Consider the following 14,082-nt stretch of genomic DNA (forward strand, 5'->3'; position numbering starts at 1 on the left):
TGAAGGTCCAGAAGGCCCCGCCCATGTGCATGGCCAGTGGCTCGGTGTGCACAGCCTTGAACATACGGTGACCCTGCCCACTACTGATGGTGGTCAGGGACTATCCTGGAGTTCAACCAGTCATATAAGATTCTCCTTCCCCAACAAAGAGCAGGAACGGGAAGCAAGAAGCGGGCTGGGGCAAGCATGGGAGTGTTGTGGAGCCCCTTGTCTCCCCAATGTGCCACTGTCCTTTAAATCCACTTTGGGGTTGAGGGTCCCCCAGGTGTCAATACTGAATCTCCCTCCACCCAATGCCAGTTCGCAACCCCAGAGAGAGGATCCCTGTGGGTCCTGTTTGAGCTCCCCACCAAGGGCCCCTCAGAGTCTGTGCCTCCAACTTGCTGCCGTGCCGTGCCCCCTCTGGGAGTGCCAGCCCTGTGAGAAGAGGAGCCTTCCCCAGGCCTGGCTTTCACTGGCATCGGACAAGTTGTTTCTGGCCTGTGCCCTGTGGTAGAGCTTGACATCTCTTCTCTAGAAGCCTGGGCTCCAGGCTCAGCGAGCTGGGCTGAGTCAAGACACCATAGGGAAGGGGCTCCAGGCAACAGGGCAAAACCCACAGACAAAGCTCCTTCCAGTGTCCACCCAGGCCGGGCCTAAGGAGCCATGTGGCCCCAAGTGCAGGCCAGGCTACCTTGGCTTGTTCATCTCCCTTTGTGGCCAGCGGCCTCCTTTTAGAGGGACATTCTTCTTGGGAGGAATTGAGAGCCATAGAGGGTGGGGAGCAGGCCTGAGAAGGGCAGACTCCCTAGAGACAGCCCAGAGAGCAGGGTCAGGCAGTGGGGAAGCTCAAACTCCACCATCCAGCTGAGGACACTGAGGTGCAAGAGAGATCGGGTAGCATTTTCCATGATATCCGGACAGGAACAGATGGCAAAGATTTGCTGTTTACCCCATCCCAGGCTGCACCGCACCCGACCAGCCACTTCCCAGTTCTCTGCTTTGTCCCCCTTCTCAGGTTCTGAAATCATCCTGGTTTACACCTGTCACTCCCACTGAAGCAGGGACCTTGCCTCCCCCACAGCCACACAGGTCTCGCACCTAGTAGGCCCTCAGTCAATATTTGTGGAATCAGTGAGATGGGATTCAAGCCCGAGATGTGTCTGCAGAGCATTGGAAGTGCAGCCCTGGGTCCGAGAGGCCACCCAGTAGAGCAGGCCTGGGGACCCACAGGGGCAGTGGACGCCTACTGTGACTCTGGGGAAGGCTGGTGGAACTGTCACTCACTAAGCTTATTTCCTCATCCAATCTTGGGGATCCTGAGCTCCCTACTTGGCAAGCCTCATGGGTTCACAGCTACCTCCAAGGGTTTCCTTCGCAAACTCAAATCAGACTGCTCCTTACTTGCCAGCACCTATTACTAAAGAAGGGGGAGCAGAAAGAATTGGGGTGTCATAGTGACAGTGGTAAAGAGAAGGCAAAGAGTTTTCCACTTCTGGCGATGGTAGCGGTGGCAGCCACCTGGCCCAGGGCACCATCTCTTTTCTCCTGTCTGTCCCCTGCTTCCTCTGCCCTGCCACTTCCCCCTTCCTCCCCACTCCGCTCACTGCAGTCTTCTCTCCATCTTTCCAAGGTAGATGCAGCTTGCTGCTCTCCTGATGCCCCAACTAAGGCTATGGCTTCTGGTGCCTGCTGACCTCTTGGACTTTATTTCCCTGGCCCCTCCCCCACCTCCTTTCTGTTTGTCCCAGCCCCACCCCCAACTCCCTCTCCCCCAGCTCGTCCTTTGCCATTCATAATCCCCCCATCTTCATTCCTCTTCTAGGTTTTCTCTGGCTAAATTATCTTTTATACACTTGCTAATATCTGTCTCCTTTCCCCTGGACTTCCTGTGCAACACGGAATGATGAAAATCTAGACACAGGAATCTCACTCCCAGCCTAGCCAGGACCCAGGTTTTGTGAAGGGGTGTGGGGCGGGAGAAAAAGCAAACCCCACCAAACCAACACCCAGTCTAGAGCCTGATCTAAGTGCCACTCAAAACACGTTTCCTCCCTTTACTTTCCTATATCCTGATAATTCTTCCTGAAAAAGGTGGCCCCTGAGAACTGTCTAAAAGCATCATGGGGTGGAAGGGCAAGGGTCCTGAGAGTTGGTCTTGCCATCCCTTTGTCTCCAGTTTTCTTGAAGAAGTCGAGCTCCAGAGAAGAGGTGGGGCCTGTGGGGCATTTTGATTACACTCCAAGTCTAATTCCCAGTCCAGCAATCCTGCCCCCAGAGGCTCCCTTCATCTGTCCACTTGGCCAAGGAAGGGGCGGGTTGGCCCATGACCCCTGCCTGGCTGCAGACAACATCAGAAGGGTGTCCATGTAGTGGGGGCCCCAGAACAATGTCTGCATGGAAAGGGCCCAAGGAGCTGGAGCCCTTTAGCCTCAAGAAGAGCATGAGGCACCCAGCACCCTTCTGAAACCTAAACCAAATTCTGGCCTGAGCCATTTTCACCGTCTGTGCCCTAGAAGGTTGTAAGGCCTCGAAGTGGGTCTTCCTGTTTCCCTGTCTTCTGAGGCCCAGGCCTTTCTCAGAGCCTCCATGGGTCCCACCCCTGTACCCATCACATGGTGTCTGGGCCCTGCCTGCCTGGCTCACACCCCTCACCCTGCTGCCCTATTTCCATCCCTGAAACAGTCCACTGGACACTGCCATTCCCTCTCTTAAAAGACTTTCACAGGCCCTGACCGTCCCTTGGTCAATCTAGTGAATGTCACCCCCTCACCAAAGAAACCCTCCCTGAGCACCCCATCTGCAGTAGGGTCACCCCCATCTTCCACCTTCACTTTTCCTGGTGTCTCCTTCCTAGCCCCTATCTCTATGGGAGTTTTCTTCAGATAGACTAGACTCCCTCGCCCACCCGGGGGGGCCAGCGTGTCTGTCTTCTCTGTCCCTGCACACCAGAGATGATCAATGATCAGTTGCTGACATCAATGAAACAGGAAGGCCCCAGAGGTGCTGGGAGCCGTTCACTGCAGGTGAGAAGGAACCTTGAGGAAGTGGAGAGGACCCGAGTTAGTGTCCTCTCCCCACCCGAAGGGTCAGCTCCTGGCAGCTCTGAGACTCTGTGGCTTGGGGCGCCTCTCCCCTGTGCCCTTGACGGGTGGCCTGCAGGGGACGCGGCCGCACTCGGTCTGCTGTGGTCCTGCAGCAGCCGCGTCCGGGCGGGCGGCACTTAGGAAGGACAAACTCCAAAACCCAGGGCTCCAAAGGACCCATGGGAAGGTCGGGAGGCTCAGGAGAGTGACCCCGCGTCTGGGCCAGCGCTTTGAGGCCCCTGTGGACCCAGTGGAGAGGGCCCGGGTGAGGGCTCTGGAGGCACTGAGCAGGGCCGGGAGCCACGGGACTCGCAGAGGGCGCCCGTCCGCGTGGGGGCAGCAGCGTCTGGAGGGAGGTGGCCCCGGCCGCCCTCAGAAATCAGGCTCAGCCCGGGGGTCCCTGGCTCCGCCTCCCAGGCCGGGCTCTCTTTGCCCAGGCTGGGCGGGGCTGATGGCCGTTGGAAGCCCCGCCCCCCGCCGCTCACCACCTTGTGGCCCCGCTTCCGTCTCCATGGAGACCCGACGCAGCTGGACAGCCTGTCAGCGGCTGCTCTGGAGCCTGGGGCCTGCTCCGTGCGCCCTGTCTGCCCTCCGCGGGCCGTGCTGTCCAGGCTGGCCCGACAGCCTGACTCGAGACACCGGGATGCCTGTCCACGCCTCCACTCCCAGGCCACTTCCCCGTGGGGCGGGCAGTGGGGCAGGGCGGGGTGGGAATCTGCTGCAACCAGGGAAGGGAATTGCCCCCAGGCACAGAGAGTTTGGAGCCTGGGGTACTGTCACCAACAGCCCAGGACCCCGCAGCTGGGCCCTCCCCTAGAGTCTTCCTGCAGCAGGGCTCTCCTCCCGAAGGGCTGTGAATGTTTCTCCGAGGTGGGGCTAAGTTAGAGCCCAGAGGTTTGCCCTGGGCACGGATCCCCCAGGTCACTCGCCTCCCACGGGCTGCAGTGAAGGAGGCTTTGAAGGGAGGATGGCCGCCTCCTCCCCTGCAAGGATATGAGCCCCAGGGAAGGCATTCCTGCTCTGGGGATTGCCTCCCTCCCAGACATCACAGCCAGCCCTTGCAGAAGCTTGGCCAAGCTGACCACTCTGTCAGTGATCTCTGCAAGGGAGGCTGAAAGAACATCCAGCCCCAATTGTGTTCCCTTTCTGCCTCAGGCTAGGCCATATCTAGGCCTATCAGGGAAGTTGGTCTCTTCATGAGCCCCCCTGCACAGACGTCTAAATGTCCAGAGTCCCAACAGAATAACAAAGGGTTAAAAACCATCTCTATACTGAAGCAGGCCGAGCTGAAGGCTGACTTCTAGGGTGCCCTAGAATGGTGGAAGCTGCACACACCTGACACCACCTAGCAGAGTTGGCTTCCAGAGGAACCTTTCGGTGGGTCCCCACTGACCACAGGATGCAGGCCTTCAAGATGTGCCTTCAAGACCTCTGTTCCTGATGTCCCGTCAGGACCTGCGCCATGGGCACCTGCTGGCCTCCCCATTGCTGGAATCCATTTGTGCAGCCCCTGTGGTGATGTGCACACTGGGACTGGTGTTCCCAACTTGCCTGATCATAAAACCACTGGGGACCCGTTCCGTGGAACCAATACTCTCCACACCTCAGGGGCCTTTCTTGTCCGTGTATCTGTACCTCTGTCTGGGATGCTTTTCCACTCAAATTTTGTCCCAAGAAAACCCCTTCTGCAACAAGAAAAGCAAATCAAAAGCCAACGGCATTTATTATATCTTTCCCAGGGGTCATAGGCTTGCAGGCCTACCTGGCCAGGCAGATGATCCAAATCTGCCTGAGAGGCATGAGGTGAGGAGCTGGTGCTGGAGGGTATGGTGGCCCTGCCAGGGAGCATCTGTGGTTCCAGCGGCTGCAGCAAGCAGAATGGAGGCCTGGGGCTGCAAGACGTTTTGAAGAGACACAGGAATCAGCATTTTTGTACATGATCTTGGATGTGTGTGTGTGTGTGTGTGTGTGTGTGTGTGTGTTAAACACTGGAGTCATAAAACTTCAGATTAAAAGAAAAACTGCAGAACATAAAACAAAACCCACCTGCAGCTCAGGGCTGGCCTGCAGGCCGCCTGTGACCGGTGCAATTTCCCACCTGTGCTGCCCGTGACCATGGTAAGTCTCCACTGCACACCCCATGGACACAGTCTCAGTCTGTGGCTGCAGCCCCGAGTGTCACAGAGGTCCCTCCCCATTGCCAGGGCTGTCTGACCCTGAGTCTGTGAGCTCCTGTGGGACAGGAGTCAGCTTCTTGACCTGGTTTTCCTTCATAACTGCTCTCTGAGGGTAGTGGCTGGCCAGAGATCCTTTGCCGAATGGATCCTGGAATCCAGCCCTGGTCCCTAGGCCTCCCCCAACTAGAGCTACTTGTCATTGGCAGGCTGGCCACCAGGTCATGCTCTTCCTCCCTTGACTTTCTGTCCCAGGCCTGGAAGGAAGCATCCAGAAGACTCCTCCTAGCACCACAGGACCCAGAGAGCAAGACAACAGAGCAGCAGGGTCACACCCTGGCTTGCAGGGCCAGCTTCTGGCAGCTGCCACAGGCCTGCCACACTCAGCCATAGGTTCCCAAACGCAGCCCAGAACAGCTGCAACTCCTTCTTGGGCCTCCTCTGACTGGTCTATGTGCTAACTAGCAACCTGCCTCTGTCCACAACCCAGCACCCCATGTAGACACAGCAGCTCAGAGGTCTCACTGTTCCTGGGAGCTGCTGCCTCCTCCAGACCTCAGCCCTGCCTGCCTCCAGAGGGGACAGTAGAATTACAACTTCCTCCAGGAAACATATTCACAAACATACTAGAAGGGCCAGGTGGAAGAGCAGTTCTGCTGGCTTTGGGCCTTGATGTGTTGTGGGATTTTTAAGGAATCAGAGAGACCAATGGGGCTCAGGAGGATATTTATTAATTACTTAGGTGCACCGGCCCAGTCGGATTAACATCCAAAGGACTGAGCCCCAAATGAAGAGTCAAGTTAACTTTTAAGCATTTTGTGGGTTGGGGGAGATTTGTGCAGGGGAAATACTACAGAAGTGAGAAACAAAGACAGTTATTCAATTGAAGCATGCATTACATGATTTCTTACTTTTCTAGGAAAACGTGTTTTGCAACTTGAGTTTATCTGTCTAGTGACCTTGCAGCTGCACAGCTAGGGAAACAGGGTCTTCACAATGCCTGGGAAAGGAGGAGAGATAAGTCTCAACAGCCACAGAAAAACAGGCAGTTAATTTTAAAGGACTCCAGCTCCTTCTCTTTCTCAGAGGGAATTGGGTTTTCTTACATACAACTGAGTTTCTGCTTACACATTCTTTAATTTCTTTTAATTCCTGTTCCAGATGAAGAAAGAAGGGATTTCTTTTCCCACACAGAAACACCCCAAGCAGGAACAGAAACAGATCTTTTGTGCCCACCAATATGTGTCTGTCTTGCCCAGCCTGTCATTGTCCAGGGCTGTGGGTAGTGGAGGAGCCACTGGTTCTTGACTAGTTCTGCAGAAGCCCTGGGTCAAAGGCCTCCGCTGACAGCATCCAGAAGTGTGTGCTTCTCCATCCTGGCCACACACTCAAATCACTGGGTAAGCCTTCAACACACCAGTGGTTCTCTCAGTCCAAGGAAATCCATGGTGCTGAAGATGGGGCCTAGGCATGAAGTTTTCTTAAAGCTCCAGCTCTCTAGTGAGTTTCCTGCCTTGGCACTCCCGGAGGCATTGCCTGGGCAACTCAGGAGCCTGCAGCCCTACCCAAGGCAGAGCTCCAGGGACTTGCAGGGTCAAAGGTGCCTGGGCAAGCTTCCCAGCATCCCAGTTTCCACACTGGCCACAGGGGTGAGAGTGACTGAGGTTGTGAAGAAAGGAAGGCCACTGACTTTCCAGGCCCTGCTCCACTGGGGAGGGAGGGTGCCTGGGGGGCTTCTCTGCACTCTTTGTCTACAGCTTCCTTCAGCAGCAAAGCTGGCTGGAGTTGCCAGGGGATGCTTGCACAGCCTTATGGACCAAGAAATGAGTCCTAACTCACGTGTCCTCCCATACTGAGTAAAAATCTCTGGCCCCCACCATGATTCAGAGCCTGAAGTTCCAGAAACTCAGGAGGCTCAGCACCAGAACTCAGGAGCTCTCAGCCTGGGTGGACCCCTGGGTTTCTTTTCTTTTTTTTTTTTTCTTTTGAGACAGAGTCTTGCTTTGTCACCCACCCAAGCTGGACTGCAGTGGCGTGATCTCAGCTCACTGCAACCTCCGTCTCCCGGGTTCAAGTGATTCTCCTGCCTCAGCCTCCTAAGTAGGTGGGATTGCAGGTGTGTGCCACCACACCTGGGTAATATTTGTATTTTTAGTAGAGACAGGGTTTTGTCATGCTGGCCAGGCTGGTCTCGAACTCCTGACCTCAGGTGATCCACCCGCCTCAGCCTCCCAAAGTGCTGAGATTAAAGGCGTGAGCCACCGCACCCGGCATGGAGCCCTGGGTTTCTATCCTTTTGCCCCCTATGCTGGGTGAGCCCCCAAGGCCAGTGCAGCCACTGGGAGGGCTGACAGCAAAAGGGCCACCAGTTTGGGGCTCAGAGACACATGGGAAGGGTGCAGATACAGAGGCAGCTGGGGTTTTTGTGAGGCAAAGCCTCATTTTCAAGTTCATGGGCTTTAGGCACTCATTGATTTTTTACTTTTTTTCCCTCAGCAGTTTCCTATTTTTTATTAATTAAAAAAGTATCAAACATACATAAAATTTACCATTTTATGTGTCCATCTCAGCATCATTAAATATATTCATAATGTTGTGCAAACATCACCACTGTTTATTTCCAGAGCTTTTCCATCATCCCAAACAGAAATTGTGTGCCCCTTGAAGAGTAATTCTCCATTCCCCCTGACCCCACTCTGTTCTATTTTTGTCTCTATGACTTTTCCTATTCTAGGTACTTCCTAAGAGTGGAGTGATACAATATTTGTCCTGTGTTAGGCTTATTTCCCAAAGAATAACGTTTTCTTTTTTCTTTTGAGATAGATTCTCTCTTTGTTGCCCAGGCTGGAGTGTAGTGGCGTGATCACAGCTCACTGCAGCCTCTAACTCCTGGACTCACAGGATCCTCCCAAGTAGCTGGGACTATAGGCTCATGCCACCAAGCTCAGCTAATTTTTAACTTTGCATAGAGACAGGGCCTTGCTATGTTGCCCAAGCTGGTCTCGAACTCCTGGCTTCAAGTGATCCTCCTGCCTCAGCCTCCTAAAGTGCTGCAGTTTTAGGCATCTGCCACTGCACCCAGCCTGGACATTTCATTGAAATGGAATCATAAAACATGCAGTCTTTTGCAACTGGCCTCCTTCACCTAGCACCTATGTTGCAGCATGTGTCACTAATTTATTCCTTCTTATAGCTGAATAATATCCTAATACATGGATAAATTACATTTTGTTTATTCACTTATCAGTGGATGGACATTTGAGTTGTTCCTGCTTTTTAGCTGATATAAATAGCAATGTTTTACATTCCCACCAGTACCTAGGAATATGTTTAATATGAAAGGCAAAGGATTCTATATAAATCAATTATAGCCTGGGTGTGCCTGTAGTCCCAGTTACTTAAGAGGCTATCGTGGTAAAATCGCTTGAGCCCGGAAGTTCGAGGCTGCAGTGAGTGATGACTGCACCACTGCATATCAGCCTCAATGACAGAGCAAGACCCTGTCTCTAAAAAATAAACCAATTAATCTTACTGAAGGAACTGTAACAAGACCTAAAATAGTATCATGGGCGGAATGTTTATGTTCCTCCAAAATTCCTGTGCTGAAGCCCTAACCTTTGGGTGGCTGTGTTTGGAATAAGGAAGGCAGGAAGGTTAAATGATGTTACAAGGTGGGGCCCTGATCTGAGATAATTTGTGTCCTTATAAGAAGAGGGCCTTATAAGAAGAGGTGACACCAGGGCGGGTGCGGTGGTTCACGCCTGTAATCCCAACACTTTGGGAGGCCAAGGCGGGTGGATCACCTGAGGTCAAGAATTCGAGACCAGCCTGGCCAACATGGCGAAACCCCGTCTCTCCTACAAATACAAAAATAGCCGGGCGTGGTGGTGGGTGCCTGTAATCCCAGCTACTCGGGAGGCTGAGGTAGGAGAATTGTTAGAACCCTGGGGGCGGAGGTTGCAGTGAGCCAAGATGGCGCCACTGCACTCCCGCCTGGGCGACAGAGTGAGACTCCATCTCAAAAAAAAAAGAAGTGACACCAGAGACACCTTGTTCATGTGTCTTCTCTCTGTGCACACAGCGGAAAGGGCATGGGAGAACACAGTGAGAAGACAGCAGTCTGAGAGCCCGGAAGAGCACCCTCACCAGAAACCAAATGTGTCAGCACCTTGCTCAGGGACTTCCAGCCTCCGGAACTGTGAGGAAACAAAATGTCTGTTTTGGAGCCGCCCAGGCTGTGGGGTTTTGGTAAGGCAGCCTGAGCACACTAATGCAACAGCCTCAACAAAACTGCAATCGATGAGAAAATAACAGTGGGCTTGAAGAAAAAAATGAATTCCAGTCAAAATCTCAACAGTTTTATTTGGGAGGTGAGATGAGAGAGGAAACAGGTGGGAAAAGAGAGGTCAAAGGCTCGGTTAGTCTCGGGGCTGGAGAAGGTCAAGGTAGTGGACAGAGGCCCCCAGCTGCCGCCGCGGGTTCCGCGACGCTGACCGTGTATGTGACCCAAGAGACTTCTTCACCAAGGCCAGCACGGCCGGGGACCCGGATTTCACCTGGGAGAGACATTAGAGCTGGGGGTGCACATTCTGCAGAGTAGAGGGACCACTGAGTGGCCCATCTCTGGAAGCACCCCTGCTTCAGCCTTACATGCTGGGCTTTCCTCCTGGGGCCTAAGGAGTACGGGTGGGGACCCCTGCCCAGGTCACACTGAGAGGGTGACAGCATACTGGCAGCCCTTGCAGCCCTCGCTCACTCTCGGCGCCTCCTCGGCCTTGGCGCCCACTCTGGCCGCGCTTGAGGAGCCCTTCAGCCCACCGCTGCACTGTGGGAGCGCCTTTCTGGGCTGGCCAAGGCCGGAGCCGGCTCCTTCGGCTTGCGGGGAGGTGTGGAGGGAGAGGCACGGGGCGGGAACCCGGGCTGCCCGTGCGCTTGGGGGCCAGCTAGAGTTCCGGGTGGGCGTGGGCTTGGCGGGCCCCGCACTCGGAGCTGCTGGCCGGCCCGCAAGCCCCGGACAGTGAGGGGCTTAGCACCTGGGCCAGCAGGTGCTGTGCTCGATTTCTCGCGGAGCCTTAGCTGCCTCCCAGCGGGGCAGGGCTTGGGACCTGCAGCCCTCCATGCCTGAGCCTCCCCGCCCCCCGCTGTGGGCTGCTGCGCGGCCCGAGCCTCCCGGACGAGCGCCGCTCCCTGCTCCACCGCGCCCAGTCCCATCGACCACCCAAGGGCTGAGGAGTGCGGGCGCACAGGCGCCGGACTGGCAGGCAGCTCCACCTGTGGCCCCGGTGCGGGATCCACTGGGTGAAGCCAGCTAGGCTCCTGAGTCTGGTGGGGACTTGGAGAATCTTTATGTCTAGCTAAGAGATTGTAAATACCCCAATCCGCACTCTGTATCTAGCTCAAGGTTTGTAAACACACCAATCAGCACCCTGTGTCTAGCTCAGGGTTTGTGAATGCACCAATAGGCACTCTGTAGCTAGTTAATCTGGTGGGGACTTGGAGAATCTTTATGTCTAGCTAAGGGATTGTGAATGCACCAATCGGCACTCTGTATCTAGCTCAAGGTTTGTAAATGCACCAATCAGCACCCTATCAAAATGGACCAATCAGCTCTCTGTAAAACAGACCAATCGGCTCTCTGTAAAATGGACCAATCAGCAGGATGTGGGTGGGGCCAGATAAGAGAATAAAAGCAGGCTTCCCGAGCCCGCAGTGGTAACTCGCTTAAGGTTCCTTTACTGGGTTGTGTAATGTTTGTTCGTTCACTTTTTGCACTTAAATCATGCTACTGCTTAATGTTGGGGTCCACACTGCCTTTGCTGAGCTGTAAGACTCACCACAAAGGTCTGCAGCTTCGCTCCTCAGCCTGTGAGACCAGGAACCTACCAGAAGAAAGAAACTCTAAACGCATCTGAAGGTCAGAAGGAGCAAACTCTGGACACGCTGCTTTTAAGAACTGTAACACCATGAGGGTCTGCGGCTTCATTCTTGAAACCAGTGAGATCAAGAACCCACCAATTACAAACAACACCTCAACAACACCTCATGAGCAGGTAAGGACACCTGGGCACTGCTCAGGGACGGCATGTAGTCTGCAGAGTTGGGAAGCTCTGTCTATACTTAAGGTGTTTTTTGAGGGAAGGGCAAATTGATATGAATGTCGGAATCAAATTCAAGCTCCTTCAATTCTAATCGAGTGCTGCTTTAAAAACAGCTGGACCAACATGAAGTATCACCAAGCACTAGCTCTGTAAGGCAGCAGCCCGAGCTCTGCTCATGGCTGGTCTCCAGCAGCTGCCAGCGGGCTGGCCCTCCTCCCTCATCAGCCATGCTGAGCATTCCCTGCCTTTTCGGGAGAACACGCGGTCACGCTGGCTGCAGTAAGGCAGGAAGGAGGAGCAGGCGGAAATGCTGAGGAACTCCTTGGTTCTCTCACCCCAGAACTCTTCCCAGCCTGCCAGGCTCTGGGCCTGAGGGATCATTCACCCACCAATCCCACCCCGTGACTTAGTCATGGAGGAAGTGAGGCCTGGAGAAGAGGGGACTTGTCCCAGCAGGGATTACGGCTTTCCTCCCTGCTCTGTGGCAGATGCTCCTGCACCGAATTCTGCCATGCCACGCACCACATGCTCACTGGCGCCTTTTCTGGGGTTCTCACTGCTGCCCCCACAAGCTTAACTTGTAGCTGGGGAAGACCAGCAGAGGTCAGAACAATTAATACAATCACGCAGCCCGAGAGACAGCAATAGTGCTACGGAAAAAGAAAAGAGTACTTCAATTTAAAAATTCTAATTGTAAAAATAAATTTTAAAGAGAGCTGGCCCAGGACATCCATGCCACATTCCCTCTTCCTCCAGACCCTTCCTGACGCCCTTGACTCCGGCCTGTCCTGAGGCATGCAGATGCCACTCACCTCCAAGTTCTCCAGAACCTCTGGGACACCAAAGACCCTGACCTCGGAGGTGGTGTAGTGGTTGCTCAGAAGGATTTCAGACTGCTTGGCATAGAGATCTGGGCTGAAGGGCACTGGCCAGCTGGCAAATGACACGGAGTTCAGCCTTGTCCTCACACAGCGAGGGAAGGACGGGGAGGTTTGGAGCTGACAGTCAACAAATGGGTAATGGGCGGCCATTAGTGAAGTGGCAGGAAGTGGGGCAGCACACACAGCGCGAGTTGTTTTGTGTATGAACGGCCAGGCGACGATGTCTGAACATCTTCCCTTAATTTTGCGAACGGAAACAGGGCACGATGAACCTGGGAACTCACAAAAATGATGAGCATAGAGCTCTGTGGGGTGCGGTAAGAAGGGGGGAAGGGATGAAAGTCTTTGCATGGGGTTTTGACTTTTGAGCCATGCAAGTATTTTACATGTTCAAAACCTACAATTAAGCCCCCAAGGAGGAACAAAAACCCGAACTGTAACTTGTCTTCCTATCCATCCACCATCACCAGACAGCAGCAGCTTAATGTAGAGGTGGAATGGGTCACTGCAGCCACAGCACACAGCCACCTGGGGACATGGCCTTAGAAGGCCAGGGCTCTGCCTTACAGGGAGCGGTGCATGCTGTGAGCCAGAGACCACCACGTGGTGCTGTCTCCTCCCCAGCAGGGGTCTGCAGCTGGGGGTGCAGGTGGCAGGGGCTCCTCTCATGCTCTTACCTAGTAACCCTTGCACGGAATGTTTGCTTTCTGCCCCAGAAACTTTGAGTTCTGCTTGTTTGGAGGTCTTAGTTTCTATGAGGGAATGCTTCCCCAGAGGAAATCTGGCATGGTTCCAGTGCATTGGAAGATGAGACTTTCCCCTGGCCATGTGGGGCTCCCCAGGCCACGGAAGCAATGGGAGGCAAAAGGGTTTCTCTACTAGCTGGAGAGAGTGATCCCAGTCACCAAGGCTTTGCTACGCAATGGGGACAAGAACGCGGGGGCTTCTCTGGTATATCCATACCCAATGGTAATGGCTCGTGGGAAATTCTAGCAGCCAAAAAAGGACAGTTGAAGAATCAGAGTCCTTAGCAATAATGGTTTGAGTCACACCCCAGGTAGGAGAAACTTGAGGCCAGGTGCAGTGGATTCATGCCCGTAATCCCAGCACTTTAGGAGGCCAAGGTGGGCAGATCACTTGAGCCCAGGAGTTCAAGGTTACAGTGAGCCATGATTTTGCCACTGCGCTTCAGCCTGGGTGACAGTTTGTCTCTATAAAACCAATTTTAAAGAAACTTGACCAGCTTAGGTCTGTATGAGGGCAGGGGACAATGGGATGGGTTTGGGAAGAAGGAAGCCACAGACATTACCCACAGCTGTGCCTTCCATTAGCAAAGGGAGGGCTGCAGTAGCTTTACTCACTTTCACTTTCCCGGTTACACACGTGTTAGTTGGTTTGTGCTATTTCCTTTCCATTTTTCACTTTCTATACAGGTGTCGATAGGTAACGTTACAATTTAGTCTTCAGGGAACAGAATATTCAGCAGCGCTGTGATGGAATCTGAGGAGTCACTCAGAGCCCCGCCCCCCCACCACCCCATACACAGTGACTGAGGGACTGTGCCTCATTGTGGGCAAGGGGTGAGAAAACCCCTTCGTGATCTGAAGTGTGGCTGTATCTTGGGAGGTGGAAACACAAGGCTGCTTGCTTGTTCTGAATTTCACATGTGCGTGGAAGGTGCATGTGGAAGCTGAGTGTCATATGGTAGCTGGGTTAGAGCCTTTTTATCTCTCAGCTCCAAAGCCACTGTTCACCGCCTTGCTCTGTGATCATGGCATTGGACTTTGTCAATGTTCTCCTCTGCCAGTTAGCAGAGGTGACACTGGGGGTGCTGCGGGAAGAAGGGGCATCCCTCCTGGTTGCA

At 53.9% G+C, this 14,082-nt stretch overlaps 1 long non-coding RNA gene across 1 annotated transcript in view; it reads left to right on the forward strand.

The window, feature by feature from the left end:
- Positions 1–3,579: 3,579 nt before the first annotated feature.
- The window catches only part of LOC129397376 (uncharacterized), a 68,013-nt gene continuing 57,510 nt past the window's right edge, over positions 3,580–14,082 (forward strand). The window contains exons 1-4 of the long non-coding RNA XR_008624698.2: positions 3,580–4,442; positions 4,805–5,183; positions 6,401–6,639; positions 9,321–11,289. This is a non-coding gene — a long non-coding RNA (uncharacterized LOC129397376). The remainder of the gene's footprint in view (positions 4,443–4,804; positions 5,184–6,400; positions 6,640–9,320; positions 11,290–14,082) is intronic.

This window comes from Pan paniscus, chromosome 2, assembly GCF_029289425.2.
Source record: "Pan paniscus chromosome 2, NHGRI_mPanPan1-v2.0_pri, whole genome shotgun sequence".
In the NCBI taxonomy this organism is placed as follows: Eukaryota; Metazoa; Chordata; class Mammalia; order Primates; family Hominidae; genus Pan; species Pan paniscus.